The 20,612-nt window shown below is 50.3% G+C and overlaps 1 pseudogene; it reads right to left on the minus strand.

Moving 5' to 3' along the window:
• Positions 1–17,605: 17,605 nt before the first annotated feature.
• On the minus strand, positions 17,606–20,030 carry LOC136539515 (uncharacterized; annotated as a pseudogene).
• Between the last annotated feature and the right edge of the window lie 582 nt (positions 20,031–20,612).

Genomic DNA, 20,612 nt, shown 5'->3' on the forward strand with positions numbered 1-20,612 from the left:
TCGAGAGAGGGACTGGTCCCAAGTCTCTGATGGAAGAGTCAAAAGGATGTCAAGAGCCTGATGGTAGCTTGACTGTGTGTGATGTGTGTTGTTCGTCAAGCGTCGGTCCCCTCGTTGAAGGAAGCACATCTCCTTTTATAGATGAAGGGGACGGCTTTACAAGTGAGAGGGCTCAGATGCGTACGCTACCTCGCCTTGTTGTTCACGTCTACCAAGCCTTGTTGTCCATTCCGGTGGGTGCGAAAGGATGATAAACACCTAAAATACTATCGATGGCACTGTAGAATGTCAGGATGGCTACAGAGTACTGCCCTGCGCAGGGTATGGACTATGGTACAATAGTTTTGACTTATGAGCCATGCCTTGCCTTTCTCCGCATGTCTTCTGGTTCCCTCCGAATGGGGAGCCCCCGGTCAGATGGCTCTAGTCGGCCCTCAGTGCGCCGGTCGGAGAAGAGCGGTGAGCAGGCTTCCTGCGAGCTTCGGTCATGGGGTCGGAGTTGTGGGGTCAGAGCAGGAAGTAGTGCTGTGGGCAAAGCCTTTTGATCGGAGGGGGTGTTCGGAGGCTGAAGCGAATACTCTAATCTAGTGGACCCGAGGGGCCATGAAGCGGGTGCCGCTCCCTTGGGACCATATCGTGGTGATAGCATATCCATCATTTGTGGAGGACGCGAGTCTTTTTCTAGACCGTAGTGGTTGTCGTATGTCTACGTCGGGTTCTGTGCCCGAGGGCTGAAGGTGTCGCCCACAACTCTGTAGGGCAAAGAGCACGCGCCCACAACACTATTCAGGCTCTGCTACGCCTGGAAGGGTCTAAAGCACCCATCCCGTCATTCCTCGATAGTACTTTTCCTATCGGGGCATAGGGTATGGACTCTGGTTCAGTGGTTTTGACTTATGAGCCATGCCTTGCCTTTTTTCGCACGTCTTCTGGTTCCCTCCGAACGGGGAGCCCCCGGTCGGATGGCTCCAGTCGGCCCTCAGTGCATCGATCGGAGAAGATCGGTGAGCAGGCTTCCCGTGAGCCCCGATCACGGGGTCGGAGTCACAGGGTCAGAGCAGGAAGCAGTGCTATGGGCATCCCTCGGGCAAGACCGAGCCTGTCCCTCAGGGGTCAGGTGAGGCGGAGTCTATCCCTCGGGGGTCGGGCGACACGGAGTCTATCCCTCGAGGGTTGGGCGACTCGAAGTCCATCCCGCGGGGGTCAGGCGACACGGAGTCTATCCCATGGGGGTCAGGCGAGACCGAGCCTGTCCCTTAGGGGTCGGGTGAGGCGGAGTCAATCCCTTAGCTCTTGGACGAGGCGGAGACTAGCCCTTAGCCCTCGGGCGAGGTGGAGCTGGCCCAACGGCGTTGGGCGAGGCGGAACCAAACTCCCGTCATTTGGGCAAGGAACGTAGCGGCGCCCTTGTCCATCCAGAAGTTTTTAACATTCAATGGTTATTAGTTCCACCTCCTTGGGTACTCCGGTATTAGGTCCCCGATAGTAGCCCCCGAGCCCCTGAGCCCCCGGGTGATTCGGGTAGAGTCGCCTAGGGGATGTATTTGATTTCGTCGGAGTCAATTTGCTAGAGGGTGCGTGCGAGCATACCCGATGGGTGTAGCCCCTGAGCCCCCGGGTGATTCAAGTAGAGTCACCCGGGGGGAGTATTGGACCCTCCGTGGGTAAGGCCGTAAGACTTGGTTTTTTGTCAACTGGATATTTTTAAGGGAAACATGGTATTCTGTTCACAGGAATTTTATTTAGGGCCAGCGAGCTCCTGGCGGAACTACAGACAGAGCGGGACCTCAAGCTGAAGGTTGAGGAGAGGTCCACGACGTTGCAGGATTAGGCGAACTAGGATGCCATGGTGGTCAATCGGGCCATCTAAGAGCGCGACGAAGCGCATCGGGAGGCCGAGGCATGTCGGGTGGATCTTGGAGTCGAGGTGGCCCGATGGCTAGAAGCCGAGGAAGTTTCTTCTGGTCTGTGCGCCGATCTCACCGAGGTGCGGGGGCTTCTTCAAGTCGAAGGTGTTGAGTATGATCGCCTGTCTTCCACTGTCCTAGCGGTCTATGACGACCTGCGGGTGACGCAAGAGGAGGGGGCTGATTCCCTCGCGGTCCGTGCTGCTGGTATCACGGTGCGCGTGGGCCAGTTTGAGGATAGCACCTTTTGCCTTGGGATCACCTAGGCCTTCACTGTCGCCCATTCCCATTATGCTTAGGAGATCAACCTGGCGGAGAAGCTGAAAGAAGAGGTTCTCCCTTCGCGGAAGTAGTTAGTGGAATTGGTTTGATAAACACTTATTTGTAACATGTGAACAAGTGTCAGTGCTTTGGTGTCTTGGAAATGGTTGCGTAAGTCTTGTTTAGTTTGTTTTGATCTTACCTTCTCTTTTTGTGATGAAAAAGATTTAGACAATCGACCCTTCTGTTTGTTAAGACCATAGGGCCCGAGGTTTTTCTAGGGGAAACTTGATTGTGCTGGTGAGCAAAATTACCGTAGCTGTCTGGGCGTGGGCCTTTTGCGGTCTTACCAGTCTGTTCCGCTAAACCTTGCCCCTGGTCTTGATGCGACGAGGAGGTCAAATGTAATATTTTATCGAAAAGAAAATAAAGGAGGTTCCCATACCTTTATCAGCCCCCGAGTGAGATCCGACCCCTTGTGGTTGCTGGGGTCGGATGTTACTGGAGACCGGAGCAAGGGAGGCGAACTTACGTTTGTATTTACTTGTACCCCTTACCTTAGGACTTTGATGATTGCTGTGTGACCGTGCGTTATGAGCTTGCTAACGGGGATGTTCGGATGGAATCCGATCCCGTTTGCTTCGCGACAGGGTCAGCGAAGCCCTCGGGGGGCATTCTGTTACTCCTTTGCCCACCTTCCAACAGATTCCCCCTCAATGGGGTTTCTATGGGCTCGGCTAGAGGCTGGATTGAACAAGAAGGTTGAGATAACCCTATTCGCCTTAACGCGGGTTGGGCAAAGGCCATTGAGGCTCATCTGTGTTTTCTCCCCTAGCTCTTGTTCAACGCGAGGCGGCCCCAGACCCTTCGCTGGTCAGCCATCGAACCTCGGTCTCTCGATCTTGGATCGAGTGGCTCGAGCCCCCAAGCCCTTGAGGGTCTGCTAGGGGTCGGCCATGTTTTCGTGCGCTACCCCGTCCTCGGTTTTCACGGCCGAAGGGGCTGAGTTGATGACACTTGCCTCGATGGCTCGAGTGTCGCGCTCAATGAGCTCGCTAATGGGTATGTTCGTGTGGAATCTGGATCCATCATTCGCTGACGGGGTCGGCAGAGCCCTCATGTGGCATTCCACTACTTCTGAACCCGCCTCCCGGCAGATGCCCGAGCCGTTTGTTGGGCTCAGACGGCCCATTGGCCTCTCCTCGACGGAGATTCTATGGGTTTGGCTCGAGGTTAGAATTGAACGAGAAAGGTCGAGATGTCCCTGTCCTCTTCTGAACAGGGTCGGGCAAGGCCGCTGGGGCTCATTTCGGTTTTTCTCCCCTGGCTCTGTTTGACATGAGGTGGCCTCGAGCCCTTCACGAGCCATCCTTTGAACCCCGGTCAGGCGTCGCTCATATTGAATGAGGCGGCTACCGCTTCGTGATGCGACACGAAGCGTTGAGATGTAAGGGTTTGCATATGCAATGTTTGAATGCATGAATTTAACATATAGTTTAATCGAGACGAAAGCAGGGGTCGGTAACATTACCTTGGTGGTATGAGCCGTGGGAAGCTCCTACCAGACATGTCCATGCCAGGTTCGGGTCTAACATTTGCGATGAGGCCAGCGTAACCTGCATAAGTATCGCGATTTTTTGTTTCCATCTCTCGGTGGCAATCCGAGTCGTACGATTGGCTTTTAAGCGATCTGTTAGCTTTCCCCCGAAGGGGGGTCTACAGGTGGACCCCTCCAAACTCCTTTCAGGAAGGCAGGAGCTAAGGTTAGTAGTGTGAGGAATTGTGAACGCGATTATGCTGGTGAACCAAAAAAACACCGTAGCCATCGAGGCGTAGGGTCTGGTGGTTTGTCCAGTTGTACTCATCGTTGTATTCCCACATGCCATGCTTTTGGTTCCCCAAATGTAAGGAGGGGTCGGGCTAAGAGGGTGTTTAAACAAACATGTTCCCTCGGCAGCCCCCGAGCGATGTCCATGCCCCTGCCGTTGCTAGGGTCGGAGGCCTAGTAAAGAATTTAATACTCAAAGTAAGTAAACAGGGGTACTTATCTTTTAATTGGTTGTTCGTTCGTTGTTTTGCCTAGGCCGCCCGATCGACCCAGGAGGCCTGTTGGACTCCCCCTAGAGGGAGGTTCCGTCGTTGGGTTGTTCCATGGGCCTTTCGCCTTTCCTCCGCTACTGTGCCCCTTCTTTAAATAGGGAGGGGGAGTGGAGTTCTCACCCCATTCCTAGCCAGCCTCTGAGCCGCCACCACTTCTCCTTCCTTTCCACCAAATGCAGCGGTTCTTGAGTAAGAGAGGGTGATGTGAGGGAGAGAACAACTCATAGGTCTGCTTGTGAATCCAGAGCACGATGTTGAGCTGGAGGTCATCCCACGTAGATGAGATGGTGCGAGCCGCCCTTGCTGTGGGCGCACCACCGCCATCGATGGAGGAGGGGCATTGGAGGGCGCCGAGCATTATCGACCTTGCCGTCATTTGTTGCAGCCTTCCTTCGGCGGGAAGCGCCTCCTGTCCCAATGCCATTGTCGGGGTTGGAGCTGATGATGATGGCGTAGTCCCTGAACGCCTTAGCGGAGGGGCACCGCATTCGCCAGCGTGGTGCTCGATGTTGCAGATGATGGTGCCTTCGAAGATCTCGTGGCGCGATGGGATGTTGCCGATGGAGAGCTTGGCGCGGTGGCCGCAGTAGTACATGTAGTAAAACTAAGCTGAGATTGTACTTGTATTGTCGATGTCGCTTCAAATACTTCTTGATGCTGTATGGGAGTTTCTAGCGGCCCCTTTCTCTGCTCGTCTTCTGGTTCCTTCCGAACGGGGAGCCCTCGGTCGGATGGCTCTAGTCAGCCCTTAGTGCGCCGGTCGGAGAAGAGTGGTGAGCAGACTTCCCACGAGCCCTGGTCGTGGGGTCGAAGTCGTGGGGTCGGAGCAGGAAGTAGCATTTTGGGCCAAGCCTTCCGATTGGAGAGACTACTTGAAGACAGCTGGTGCCTGAAGCGAGTGCTCTGATTGGAGAGGTGGGTCTGCCGAGCGTAGTACTAACACCCTTCGCAGGTGCGTACAATTTGCTCGGCGTTGGCTACTGCGGTGGGCTAGTAGAAGCCCTGTCAGAATGTGTTTCCAACCAATGTCCTTGGCGCGGCATGGTGACCATAGACCCCACTATGGATATCGCTCAGTAGAACTTTTCCCTGTTCGCTTGGGATACAGAGCTATAGGATCCCGGTGTGACTCCATTTGTAGAGTTCGCCTTCTACAAGAGCGAAGGACTTGGCACGACGTGTGAGCCATCGGGCTTCTGTCTTGTCTGTCGGTAGTGTGTCGCGGAGGAGGTAGTCAAGGTAGAGCGTTCTCCAGTTGTTTGGGAGGGTCAGACTCTACTGCTAGACCCTCTTCAAGCTCCATGACTTTGGGGTTGGGCAGAGCAGTCGGTGGATCGGCCCCCGGGGTCGGATTAGATGCGCCATCGTCGACCTGTTTCGACCCCGCATAGCACACCGAGGGCTTGTGTTGATTGTTGGTGAAGACACTTGCTGGGACTGGCTCTCGGCCAGACGCTGCTTTCGTGAGTGCGTCGACGGCTTCATTGAGGCGCCTTGGGGTGTGATTGAGCTCGAGGCCATCGAATTTGTCCTCTAGTCATCGAACTTCTTGGCAATATGCTGCCATCTTGGTGTCATGGTAGTTTGACTCCTTCATAACCTGATCGACGACCAGCTAGGAGTCGCCCCTGACGTTGAGGCATCGGATGCCCAGCTCGATGGCGATTCATAGGCCATTGATGAGCGCTTCGCATTCTACGATATTGTTTGACGAGGGGAAATGGAGTTGAACCATGTACCTCATGGCGATTCGTCCTTCTCCTCTACGTCATCTGTGGTAGGGACAGGTTCCTTCCCCTGCTCCCCTTTGTTGAGGCCCCCGGACAAGTATTTGCGCATGAGGCCACAATCCTTGTATAGATGCTTGGCCGGGAAAGCATGGTTTGGGCATGGCCCCTCGAGCATTTTCTCAAAGTGGTTTTGAGCGCCCTCCACTGGCTTACGGCCACCCTTGTGGTCGGCGGTAGCCACGAGCGAGCTATCGCGCCGTTGCTTCTTGTTTTTTCTTTTGGCGGGACGGTTGGAGGCTCCCTCGCTGGTGTCCTTGTCCCGCCTCGCCTTGCCGTCGGAGCGTTGAAGATGGCTCCAACCGCCTCCTCCCCTGAGGCGTGGCTGGTGGCAATGTCCAGGAGCTCCTTGGTAGTCCGCGAGCCCCTTCGCCCTAGCTTATGAACCAAAGACTCACATGTTGTCCTAGATAGGAAAGCTCCTATCACGTTGGCATCGGCGACATTAGGGAGCTCGTTGCACTACCGGGAGAAGCGCCGGATGTACCCGCAGAGGGTTTCATCGGCCTTCTGGCGGCAGTTCTTGAGGTCCCATGGGTTTTCGGGGCGTTTGTACGTGCCCTGGAATTTCCCACGAAGATCTTCGTCAGATCCACCCAACTTTGAATGGCGTTGGATGGTAGGTGCTCCAACCATGCTCGCGCCGAATCGGCCAAGAATAGTGGGAGATTGTGAATAATGAAATCGTCATCACTCGCACCACTGGCTTGACATGCAAGCCGATAGTCTTCGAGCCAAAGCCCGGGGTTTGTTTCCCCAGAATATTTAGGGATGTTGGTTGGCGGTCGGTACCTTAGTGGGAACGTAGCGTTGAGGATGTGTCGGCCGAAGGCCTGAGGGCCTGGCAGGCCAGGGCTCGGGCTTCGGTCCTCGCCGCTGTCGTAGCGTCCGCCGCGTCGAGGATGGTAGCCACGGTGGGCTGCCTCTCTTGCGTCACCGTGGGTGCATCTGTAGGCGTCGATGGTGCTGCGCACGTCATGGTCGTGGCCGAGACATTGATGTACCGGGACAGCGGAGGGCTGCCTGCCGCCTGGCGGTGTCTAGTGAACGGGCGTGTCCTTGGCGGGGCGTACCAAGGGCGTGCGCTGGCTGGCGTCGGGCTCGCATCGTCAAGATAATAAGCTTTCCACCTGCTACGCCGCCGCGCGCTCGAGCAACGTACGAATCTCATGGTGGGCCCGGTGATCCTCGGACGTCGCGGCCTCCGGGAGGCCGTGAAGCAAGGTCGTTGTGGTGGCGATATTCTAGCTTGCCCGAGCGAAGTGAGGGAGAGTCCCATCGTCGGTGAGGATCCTCTGGTGCATATCACGGGCCGCAGCGCGTGCGTGCCCACCGACTCCACGACGCTTGATTTCCTCATCAATCTTCTGGTACTCCCGGACAAGCTGTCGTCCGGCGTCATCGATCTCTAGCTTTCGCGCTTTTAGCTACTCCATCCTTTTGTGAGATGGAGCCGCCGCCTCCCCCTCGGTCCTAGCTTCGGGGTTGCCTGTTGGGGTTGCCTCCTCTTCAGAGACGCTTTGGACGTGCCCCTTGGGGGTTTGCATCATGAAGCATTCCCGGGAAGGGTGATGGCTCCCCCTGCTAGAGCCAGAGCTGGAGGACGACTCTGGTTCCTCCGTGAGGAGCCCATGGAGTGATTCTGGATCGTGTTCAATTGCCCCCACAAACTCGTTGTCCGTAGGTGGCTGAACCATGCGCAGTGCCAGATGGTGGCCAACGGTTGCCACAGCGTTGCGGAGGCCGAACGGAAACGTCGTCGAGGTGCACCCAGGACCCAACTGATTGCGTGGTTAGCCATCTGAGGCCTGATTTGGAACGCGCAAAGTCCCCTACCTGGTGCGCCAACTGTCGGTGTTTCGAATAAGCACCGGCAAGTAAATTTATAGTTATGCACGTTAGGCCCAGATGGTGCGCTAATGAACACAAGATTTATACTGGTTTGGGCTGAATGTCCCTACGTACAATCTATTGCTGCTCGTGTTATTAGCACAAAAAATGGTTCGTAGTAGGGGGTACAAACAGTCGAGAAAGGGACTGGTCCCAAGTCTCTAATGGAAGGGTCAAAAGGATGTTAAGAGTCTGATGGCAGCTTGACTGTGTGTGATGTATGTTGTTCGTCAAGCGTCGGTCCCCTCGTTGAAGGAAGCACATCCCCTTTTATAGATGAAGGGGACAGCTTTACAAGTGAGAGGGCTTGGATGCGTACGCTACCTCGCCTTGTTGTTCACGTCTACCAAGCCTTGTTGTCCATTCCGGTGGGTGCGAAAGGATGATAAGCGCCTATAATACTGTTGATGCCACTGTAGAATGTCAGGATGGCTATAGAGTACTGCCCCGCATAGGGTATGGACTCCGGTACAGTGGTTTTGACTTATGAGCCATGACTTGCCTTTCTCCGCACGTCTTTTGGTTCCCTCCGAATGGGGAGCCCCCGGTCTGATGGCTCTAGTCGACCCTCAGTGCACTGGTCAGAGAAGAGCTGTGAGCAGGCTTCTCACGAGCTCCGGTCGCGGGGTTAGAGCAGGAAGCAGTGCTGTGGGCAAAGCCTTTTGATCAGAGGGGGCGTCCGGAGGCTAAAGCGAATACTCCGATCTGGTGGACCCGAGGGGCCATGAAGCGGGTGCCGCTCCCTTGGGACCATATCGTGGTGATAGCATATCCATCATTTGTGGAGGACGCGAGTCTTTTTCTGGACCGTAGTGGTTGTCGTATGTCTACGTCGGGTTTCATGCCCGAGGGCTGAAGGCGGCGCCCACAACTCTATAGGGCGAAGAGCACACGCCCACAACACTATTCAGGCTCTACTACGCCTGGAAGGGTCTAAAGCACCCATCCCATCATTCCCCAGCAGTACTTTTCCTGTCGGGGCACAGGGTATGGATTCTGGTTCAGTGGTTTTGACTTATGAGCCATGCCTTGCCTTTCTCCGCACATCTTCTAGTTCCCTCTGAACGGGGAGCCCCCGGTCGGATGGCTCCAGTCGGCCCTCAGTGCGCCGGTCAGAGAAGAGCGGTGAGCAGGCTTCCCGCGAGCCCCGATCACGGGGTTGGAGTCGCGGGGTCGGAGCAGGAAGCAGTGCTGTGGGCATCCCTCGGGTGAGACCGAGCCCGTCCCTCGGGGGTCAGGCGAGGCGGAGTCTATCCCTCGGGGGTCGGGCGACGCGGAGTCCATCCCGCGGGGGTCGAGCAACACGGAGTCTATCCCGTGGGGGTCAGGCGAGACCGAGCCCGTCCCTCGGGGGTCGGGTGAGGCGAAGTCAACCCCTAAGCTCTCGGGCGAGGCGAAGACTAGCCCTTAGCCCTCGGGTGAGGTGGAGCTGGCCCAAAGGCATTGGGCGAGGTGGAACCAAACTCCCGTCATTCGAGCAAGGAACGTAGCGGCGCCCTTATCCGTCTAGAAGTTTTTAACGTTCAATGGTTATTAGTTCTACCTCCTTGGGTACCCCGGTATTAGGTCCCCGATAGGGATTCTCTTGTTACTCTTGGTGGTTGCTGCCACCTAGATGGCTTAGAGCAGCGAGGATCATCGAGCGGAGGTTGGTTATTCTCTCCGGCCCCGATCATGGTGATTGTGAGGGGTTCTTGACCTTTCCCCAGCGGAGAGCCAAAACATACTCTAGTAAATTGCTCATGTCTTGTGTGATCCTCATCTTGTGTTGGTTGTGCGACACCCTATTGAGGGTTTGGCGTGTGATGCCAATTAGCGCGTGAACCTCCAAGTGAGTGAATCGCCACAATGAGGACTATTTTGTCGGTAAGCAAGTGAACCTCGGTAAAAAAATCATTGTGTCGTTATTTGATTCTAAGGTGATTGGTCTTCATTGGTATTCATTCTTATGATTGATTGATCCATTCCTCGACTCAGCGGTATAACCATCTTACTATATCTCTTTATATTACCGCAAACTAGTTGTCAAGCTCTTTAGTGTAGCTAGTCATGAGAGCTTGTTAGTTTGGTTAGTGTGGCTCTTTAGTTAGCCTTTGATAGCACACTAACTTAGTGTAGTGACATAGTCATTATGTCGATAGAAACTGTAGAAACTAGAATTGTGGTAGGTGGCTTGCATGTTTAGTAGGCTAGCGCAACACTCGCTTCGCCTCATATTTGTCGAACCGGTTTGCTAAGTGTTGTTGTAGAAAATTTTAATAGGCTATTCACCCCCGCTCTAGCCATTAGGACCTTACAAGTGGTATCAGAGCCGTGGTCACCGTGATATGAGGCTTAACAACCTTCGGTGTAAAAATGGCTCAAATCAACATTACCAAGAAGCGACCCCAATTTGATGGCACAAATTATCCATATTGGAAGTCAAAGATGACCACACATATCAAGTCAATCAATAGAAGGGTGTGTAAGGTGGTAGAAACCAAAATTGAGATTACTCATCCGGAGAATCCCATCGTGGGCGAAGAAGTGCTTCTCCAAAACAATGACATTGCTCTAAGTGCCATTCATGATGCAATTGATGAGAGAACATTTGAGCAAATCAAGAACATTGAGATGGCTCATGAGGCTTGGAAGAAGTTGGAAGAATCATTCAAGGGCACCAAGGCAATGAAGGGTGCAAAGGCATACATTCTCAAGGAGAAATTTGCTAGCTTCAAGATGAAGGAAGATGAGAGTGTGCCGGACATGTTCCATCAGATGAAAGTGATCGTTAATGATCTCAAAGCACTTGGTGAGAAGGTGGAGGACAAGGACTTCTCTCATAAGTTCTTAAAATGCTTACCCACAAGATTTGGCATATTGGTCACCTTGCTAGTGAGGACCGCTTTAGATATAATGACACCAAACCAAATCTTGGGAGATATCATGACTGATGATGCTTATAGAGATGATAATGAGAAGGAAGAAAAGAAGGAGAAGAAAGTTGAGAAGAAGAAGAGTGTGGCATTCAAGGCCATATCAACCAAGGGCAAGGCAAAACAAGAATCATTAAGCGAAGATGAAGACTTGAGCTTTGATGAGATGGATGATGAGAAGATGGCTCTCTTTGTTAAGAGATTTGGCAAGTTCATGATGAAGAAGGGCTACCATGCTAGAAGAAAGAAGTCTTCATCCAAGAATAAGGAAGAGTCAAGAAGGTGCTTCAATTGCAGAAGCAAAGATCATCTTGTTGCTTAATGCCCATACAATAGTGACAGTGATGATGATAAGAAGAACGAGAAGAAGGACAAGAAGGAAAAGAAAGAGAAGAAGGACAAGATGACCTTCAAGAAGAAGAAGAAGGGTGGTTCATATGTGGTCACTTGGGATAGTGATGCTTCCTCAAGTTACAATGATGATAGTGATGATGACAAGACCACCAAGAAGAAGGCACTTGCAAGCATTGCAATCAATGAGAAGCCTTCTCTCTTTGACACTCCATCATGCTTCATGGCTAAGGCCACTAAGGTATAAACTTGTGATGATGGAAGTGATGAAGAACATGATAATGAAAATAAAAAATGAAAATGAAAGTGATAGTGATGATGATGAACTAGCTAAGGATGAACTGCTTGTTATGCTAGATGATGCTAAAGAACACTTCGACATTAAGAGAAGGGAATGCAAAAGCTTGTGTAAAGAAATAAAAGCCCTTAAGCATGCTTTTGATGAGCTCAAAGCATCTCATGAGAGGCTAGAGGAAGCCCATGAGAAGCTTGGTAAGGTTCACAAGAAGCTTGTAAAAGCTCATTCCGCTTTGCTTGATGAGCAAAATAAAAAGAAGCATGTTGAGACATGTAATGTAGGCTTAACTTGTGACCTAATTGATGAATTATTATATAAGCCTATCATTGTTGCTCCCGCTAACCCTTTTTGTAGCACTTCTACTTCCACCTCATCTAGTAGTGATGGTTTCACTTATGATGCCTCACTAATGGTTGAGAATGAGACCCTCAGAAGGAGGTCAATAAGCGCACTCATACCTTGGCTAAGCCCTATGGTGGTGAGGACCACTTACTTATGTGCTTGGGTAGCCAAAGAGCTTCTCTCTATAAAGAGGGATTGGGCAATACCCCCAAGAAAGGCAAGGCGGCTTTTGCTCCTCACAAGACTAGTTTTATGAAGAACAATGGTCGGTTTTGCACTAGTTACAAGCAAGTTGGTCATAAAGAGCATGAGTGCAAGAACAAGAGCAAAAATGCTAATGTATCCTCAATTAAGAATAATTCTTTCTGTGTGCTTACTAAGGGTACAAATGGTGTGAAGGCTAAGTTCATTGGTGCACCATGGATGGGATCAAAGAAGAAAGCTATTTGGGTACCAAAGAGTTTAGTGACAACCTTCAAGGACCCAAGCAAGTTTGGGTACCTAAAAAGAATTGATCTTCTTTTGTAGGTCAATTACAAAGCCGGAGGAAGGCATTAGGTTCTTAATAGTGGGTGCACTCAACAGATGACCGATGATGCAAGAATATTCAACTCAATCAACACCAATGGCAATGATGGTTATTATAGTATCACATTTGGTGACAATGGCAAAGGCAAGGTCAAATAGCTTGGTAAGATTGCAATATCCAATGATATGAGCATTTCCAATGTGTTGCTTGTTGAGAGATTGAAGTTATGAGAATCTTCAAAGGCTTGATCTTCAAAGGCTTTAGATATAAGAATCTATACTTGGTTGATTTCAATGCTAGTGAAGCTAAATTATCTACATGTTTGTTCACTAAGTTTAGCATGGGTTGTTTATGGCATAGAAGGCTTGGTCATGTTGGAATAAAATAATTAAATAGATTGGTTAAACATGACTTGGTTAGAGGCTTGAAAGATGTATTTGAGAAGGATAAACATTGTAGCTCTTGTCAAGCCGACAAACAAGTTAGAAATACATATCCTAAGAAAATAATGATGATCACTAGTAAAGCATTTGAGCTATTGCACATGGATTTATTTGGACCAACACAATACACTAGCATTGGTGGTAACAAATATGGCTTTGCGATAATGGATGATTATACTAGATACACTTGGGTATTCTTTCTAGTGGACAAAAGTGATGTGTTTACAACATTCAAATCATTTGTCAAGGGCATTCACAATAAGTTTGAAACAACCATCAAGAGAGTTAGAAGTGACAATGGTAGTGAGTTCAAAAATACTAGAATTGATGAGCTATGTGATGAATTTGGAATTAGACATCAATTCTTGGCCAAGTACACTCCACAATCAAATGGTCTTGTTGAGAGCAAGAATAGAACACTCATTGATATGGCAAGGTCTATGCTTAGTAAGTATAATGTGAGTCAACCTTTTTGGGCCGAAGCTATCAACACGGCTTGCTATTGTAGCAACCGCCTCTATTGTCACCCATTGAAAGAGAAGACATCATATGAGCTCTTGAATGATAGAAAGCCCAACATTGCATATTTTCGGGTCTTTAGTTGTAAATACTATATCTTAAAGAAAGGCACTAGATTAGGCAAGTTTGACAAGAAATGTGATCAAGGATTCCTACTTGGATACTCAACTACAAGCAAAGCATATATAGTTTGGAATTTGGATAGTGGTACTCTTGAGGAAGTTCATGATGTTGAATTTGATGAAACCAAGGGTTCACAAGAAGAGAATGAGAACTTGGAGGATGTTAGAGGTATTCAACTTTTAAATGTCATGAAGAACATGGATGTTGGTGAATTGAGGTCTAGGCAAGTGAATGATGATGAAGTTGATCAAGTACTAGTGCTCTCTAACTCAAATGTGCAAGATGATACAAATCAAGCTAGTACAAATGGCTCTCATGACAATGAACAAAATCAAGTGGCTAGTTCATCATCTCAACCCAATTATCAAGCAAGTACAAGCAATCAAGTTTTAATACTCCAACCAACCAATATTGCAAGGAATCATCCATTGGACACTATCATTGGTGATATTTCAAGAGGTGTGCAAACTAGATTAAGATTGGCTTCATTTTATGAGCATTTCTCATTTGTGTCATCCATTGAACCAAAAAAGATAGATGAAGCATTGAAGGATGTTGATTGGGTGAATGCTAGGCATGAACAATTGAATAACTTCACAAGAAATCAAGTATAAGAATGAGTAGAGAGACCAAAGGGACACAATATGATTGGAACCAAATGAGTTTTTAGAAACAAGCAAGATCAAGATGGGATAGTAGTAAGGAACAAAGTAAGATTGGTAGCACAAGGCTATACATAAATTGAAGGTCTTGACTTTGGAGAAACATATGCCCCGGTTGCTAGATTGGAAGCAATTAGAATCTTGCTAGCCTATGCTTGTGCCCACAACATCAAACTATGTCAAATATATGTCAAGAGTGCATTTCTCAATGGTTACATAAATGAAGAAGTATATGTTGAGCAACCTCCTGGTTTTGAAGATGACGAGAAGCACGACCATGTGTACAAGTTGAAGAAGGCATTGTATGACTTGAAGCAAGCACCTAGAGCAAGCACCTAGAAGGCATTGTATGTTCAGGACGAGGTAGCTGTTGCAGCCATCATCGAGTCGTAAGGTACGAATCCTTCTCTACATTTGTGTGCACATAGGCAGTATATGCTCCTAGCTTCCTAACTTGCTTTTAATACATGTTGTAGGTTCATCTACAATTGCATACTACTGATCACTATTAATTGGTGTTCTAGGTTTAGCTCACATTTTATCCTTCAATGGGACGTAAACAAGAGAAGACTCTATTATTGTAGTCTTGAAACCTACAGACCCTTCATCTGGACCCAACCAATTTCAAGGTTCGTATTTGATACTCCATTAACTCATTTCTTTAGAAACCAACCGTCTAAATTTAGGACTGAATTTAAATTTTTGCAGATGAGCACCTCTGAGGACTCCGACAACAGCAACAACTCCAGCGAAGGACCGCCCATTTTCAACTTGGCGGTTGTTGTTGTCCTGCTTGCAAAGTACAAAGCAGCAACGGCCAATGCGGCTCCAGTGGTGAACCTGGACCTCCCCTTCTAGAAGATGACCGGGCGACAGTGGATGGAAGTCAATCTGTGAAACCAACAAAACTGCTTGGACAACTTGCGTATGTCTCCTAATAACTTCCTGCATTTGCATGACATTGTACTTGGGTTTGGACTAAAGGGTACAAGACATACATGATCCCTAGAATGTTTAGGTATATATGTGTGGACTTGTGCTCACAACCAGACATTTCGAAGGACAGGGATAGATTCAAATGGTCTTTAGATACATTTAGTAGGAAGGTGAGTCATGTCACTGAGGTTATGTGTAGGTGGGTAGACTATATTCTTGTTCCAGCTGATAGCACTTATGCTGGAGTGAAATGGACACTTGGAACATGCACCATTCTTTGATGGATGCATCGAGGCTTTGGATGGCACTCACGTTAAAGTTAAGGTGAATAAGGAGGCTAAAATTGACGATATAAATAGGAAGGGAGATGTAAGTATTAATGTTTGTGCCATTATCGACATGGATGGCCGCTTCACATATGTCGGTGTGGGGATGGCGGGTTCGGTGCATGACATGTCGGTCCTGAAAGAATGTTGGGAGGAACCAAACTGCCCGCATCCACCATACGGTGAGTGACGACTGCCATGCTATTATTTGACCTACATTTTTTAGTTGTTTGGACAGAAAAGAAAAACTAATTGTGCAAATGGTTCATGTGTTGTAGGCCGCTACTATCCGGTGGGCGCTGGATACGCACTGGAGTCTGGATACATAGGTCCTTTCAAAAATATAAGGTACCATCTAGATGATTTTAGGGGTGTACCTGTTGAGACTATGTCTCGATAGGAGAAATTTAACTTGACTCATTGTAGGCTACGCAATGTCATCGAACGTACATTTGGGGTTCTGAAAGGCCGGTGGCACATTCTGGATGGGGTATCTTACTGCCATAGGGAGAAACAAAAGATAATTATTATGTCATGCTTTGCACTGCACAATTATTTGTTCATTCGGGGGCATGGATTTGGATCGCCTACCTACCCACCGTCTACCTGGGTGCAGCTCAATGCAAGTAATACTATGATAGCAATCAGAGAGTACATATCATTAGGGCTCTGGGGAGAATGATTGTGTAGATGTGATGTAACTTAGGAAAGAAAGTAGGTGAATTAAAGATATATGGGCTGTGGTTTGAATTATATATGTATGATACTTGGTGGTGCAGCTGCAGGTTGCATGTGGACTTGTCCGTGTAGTTTGTTTTGTGGCTTCACGAAGGCTACAAGTTTTGTAAATGTTGCTTGTATACGTAATTGTATACCCTTTGTATCGAATGTTGAACTGGACTGTAATTTGTATTTATGCTTAGAACCTATTGAGGCATGTAAGACCTTGTATGTAAACTTGTCCAATAGTCCAAGTTGAACTAGGTCAAGGTTTGTAATGTATGAAATTGTTGGTTGTAATGAACTGCCATTTCATTTGGTACTAATTAATTGGTTGTAGAACGCTTAGTATGAACTGTTATTTGGTAATGTGGCAGTGGTTGCATTCCCGCCAGAGTTTGAATGGAAATGGACTCTGGGAAACAGTTTGAATTGCATTAAATGCTGAGTTTGAATTTGAACGTTGTGATGTTGGGCTGCTGGTTGGCTAATGCTGCTGGTAGGCTGGAGCTGGCTGATTTAGGTTCCTGTAGAATCAGCCTAATTCAGCCGGAAGTATCCCAGCCGAACAGAGCCAAGAAAAACAGCAGCCCGGTTGCAGGTACACTGGGCCGTCTGGGCGGTGGACACTGGACAGGCATGCCAGGGCAGGGAGGAGGAAGGAATAGAGGATAGGGGTCACCTGATCAACCACTGTTAAGTGACCTCAAGCATCCAATGCTAGCTGTAGCTCCACCTCCACGGGGTGTATGTTCCACCACCAAACTTAATTATCTGTCTCATCGGATATTTAGACATATGCATAGAATATTAAATATAGATTATTTATGAAACTAAATACACAGATTGAGACTAATTTACGAGACGAATCTATTAAGTCTAATTAGTCTATGATTTGACAATATGGTGCTACAATAAAAATATACTAATAATGAATTAATTAGGCTTAATAAATTCGTCGTGCAGGTTACTAAAAACTTCATGTTACTAAAAACTTCTGTAATTTATTTTTTATTGCTATCTGAACATCTCATGAGACGTCCGATGTGACACCTTACTAAGTGAGTACTCTGTGCTGAGTGTGACAGTAGTAGTAGCTTGGTTGGTAGTGGTAGTGGGGGCATTGCCTGGCTACAAGCCAAGAAAGTTTGTTCTGTCACGAGGAACTTGTTGGTTTACTTGCAAGCAAGCAATGCTTATGCTTTGCTCCCTCGCAACTCACTCTGTAGCCACCACTCCAAGGAAACTACTCTGCTACGCCGACAAGGAAATGTGGCAAGTAACTCTCACAAGTACTATACCTGGAAAGCAAATAAAGGGTGGTAAAGATACTTGGATAAGTAGTTTCTAAGCAAAACCTGCGACCAAGCCCAAAGCCTGATTTTTTTTAGCCCTTGTTTTAAAAATATTCACATTTAGATCCCTAAAGGTTTTCTTTCATTTTATCGACCTAAGCTCTGCGTGATGTTGACGTGGCTGCTTGCGTAGCGTAGACGTGGCGCCGCTTGGCCAGAGCTCGACGCCAATCGCTACGGCATCGCACTCGGCAGAAGATCAGAAACCAAGATCGACAGCAAGACATTACCTTTACCTACCAGTTACCAGCTTGGAGATCCATCCTAGGCAGTAGGCACCCACACAATTGCAATTGCAAGAATACCCAACTCCAGCGTTTCAGAAATATATTAGGGGCACAAGATCTGATGATGCTTGTGTACAGTACATTTTTGCAATTCTTACAGTTAGTTATACAGTAGCAATACAATTGATGAGCTCAACGTTGCCACGGAGGGCGCTTCCTCTCATCGATCTGTACAGAATACAAAGCCACTGCTAGGGGGAGGAGACGAAGTTAGTTAGAAACAAAATCATGCTGAAAATACCGTTGGTTGATTTGTTGTTAAAGAAAAAAGTAAGGCTTACTGGCTGCTTAAGCTAAATCTTCCACTCTTACGATACGAATCCGCTCGATCAGTCCCGTTGCCCGCAGTCAGAAGAGAGTCACATCTCCACCGTCCAGTGGATCTTGTCGTCGCGCAGGCGGGTGCACGCGGTCCGCCACGGCGGCGACGCGCGCGGGGTGCACGGCGCCGGCCTTGACGCCGCGCGGCGGGAGCTCGCCGCCGCCGCAGGGCTCGCTGCCCACGGAGTCGCCGCGGCGTATGTCAGCGGGCGGGATGAAGCAGTCCGTTGACAGGCCCGGCACGTTGAAGGCGGCCTCCTGGATGGTCCACGCCTCCTCCATCCGGGTCTTGGTGTGGCTCATGGCCATCTCGCCGAACCGGAACAGCGTGACGGCGGACCGCCCCGCGTGCGCGATCACCACGCCGCCGTCGTCCACGGCGCGGTAGTCCTCCAGGAAGCTGCTGATGGTGGTCTCCCAGTACACGGCGTCGCCGCCGGCGTGCGGCTGGATGCGGGTCAGGTGCGAGTCCTCCACGTGCACCAGCAGGCCCGTCCGCTGGCTGAAGTAGCCGAACAGCACGTGCCGGATGATCTCCGCCGGCCCCTCGCTCCGCTGCCGCAGCGTCTCCGCGTCCGCGCACAGCTTCAGGATGAAGCAGTCCTCGTCGCCCACCTTCTTCTCGCCCACGCACCGCGCCTCCGCGAACAGCCCCGCCGTCGACAGCGGATCCAGGCCCTGGATCGAGGGCGCAAGGCACACAATGGCGACTTGTCGGTTAGCACCAAACCAACAAGTGGGCAGTGGCGGCACTGTCGTCGCCTCGTGGGATTCATTGCTCGGGAAGGGAATGCTACCTGGAGGGCGCGGCGGAGCGGGCGCACGGGGCCCTTGGCGGCGTGCGCGCCGAGCCACGGCGTGTGGCGCCACACGAGGCGGCCGTTGCATCCGGCGCGGACCTTGCTGCCGCCGACGGCGAGCTCCACGTACCACATGTCCGGGGACATCCGCCAGAGCACGAACCCGCCTTGCTCCACGGCGGCGGCGGCGGCGGAGCCCCGGTTCTTCACGACGCGCGTGGCCGTCTCGAACTCCGACGCCACCATCCGCACCTTCCCCATCGCGTACGCGTTCCACACCGACCGCAGCACCTTGGCGCCGCCCGACGCCGCCATGTACTGCTGCAAGATGTACTGCGCCGACGAACATTCCTGCAGATTGCAATGCGGTAAATAACAGATCGAGCACCGCCGGCGGAGTCAGGACCCAAAACGCTGCCGCGTTTGTCAAAGCCAAGCGCGAAACAGAGGAGATCCAGCCGAGGCGTGTGCACTGACAATGGGGGCGCCCTTGACGGAGAGATGCGGCAGCGGCTCGGCGGCGGAGACCGAGACGGGCGCGAGCGGCGCGCCCATGACGCCGAGGAGGAGGCGGAGGTCGGAGCGCCGAAACGAGCCGTCGCCGCCGCCGGACATCAGCGGGGCACGGGTCAGGTGGCCGCGGACCCACTGCCCGAACCCGTCTCGCCGTCCGGACTCCTCGGCGAACGTGTCGTCCTCGGCGACGTCGGGCCCTTCCATGAGCGGCGCTAGGACCTCGCCGGCAGGCCGCAGGCTGCCGGAGTGGGCGACGAGCGGGTCCGGCGCGTACTGGGCGAGCTCCTCCGGCGGCGCTACCGCCACCGCCTCCGCCGCCGCCGTCTTGCGGCTGCGCGAAAGCAGCAGCGACTTCCCCCGGGACCTCGCTGGCGAGAGGCCCCGCACGACCTCCCCCTTGAGCGCCGAAAAGAAACCCTGCTTCCTCTCCCTCTCCATTGCCTCCGGATCCCGAAAGAAATGGCAACTAATTAGCAGTAAGGAAAGGTTTGCATCAAGAGAAGGGAGCGGTACGGCGAGAAGTAGTGGAGTGCAAGACTGCAAGTGGAAGGGAAGGGGGAGGAAGAAGCGCAGGTTGATGACAAGTGAGGGGTTTGGGGTTTGTGACTGGGAGCTGGCTGGGGGAGACGGGGAGTGGGAGAAGAGAACAAAAGATAAAGGAGGGGGAGCAGAGGAAGCCGTTTGGGAGTGAGATCGCAGTCGCAGGCCGAAAGCGAAAGGAAAAGTGGCGAGGTGGGATGTCGGGGTAAAGACAACGGCTGCAAGGGAATGGCTGCTTCCAAGAAAACCACGAGGATTTCCATTAAGATCTACTGTATCTACCCCTTGGCAAATACTCCACTGTCTCTATCTCGAAAGCATTCTAAAATATAAGTCACCGAAGAGTTAAAATTTGTCTCAAATTATAAAGCGTCATGGTGTCGCCCTCAACCATTGAGATCTATCTCTTGGTGCTCGTTTAGTTCCTAAAATTTTGCAAAAAATTTTAAGATTCTCCGTCACATCGAATTTTTGGACGCATGCATAAAGCATTAAATATAAATAAAAAATAAAACTAATTATATAGTTTAGACGAAATTCACGAGACGAATCTTTTAAGCCTAATTAGACTATGATTGGACACTAATTGTCAAATAACAACGAAAGTGCTACAGTACCATTTCACCAAAAAATTCGCCAACTTAACGAGACCTTGGCAAATTATGCCTCCATCCTCAAAACATT

This window comes from Miscanthus floridulus, chromosome 2, assembly GCF_019320115.1.
Source record: "Miscanthus floridulus cultivar M001 chromosome 2, ASM1932011v1, whole genome shotgun sequence".
Taxonomy (NCBI): domain Eukaryota; kingdom Viridiplantae; phylum Streptophyta; class Magnoliopsida; order Poales; family Poaceae; genus Miscanthus; species Miscanthus floridulus.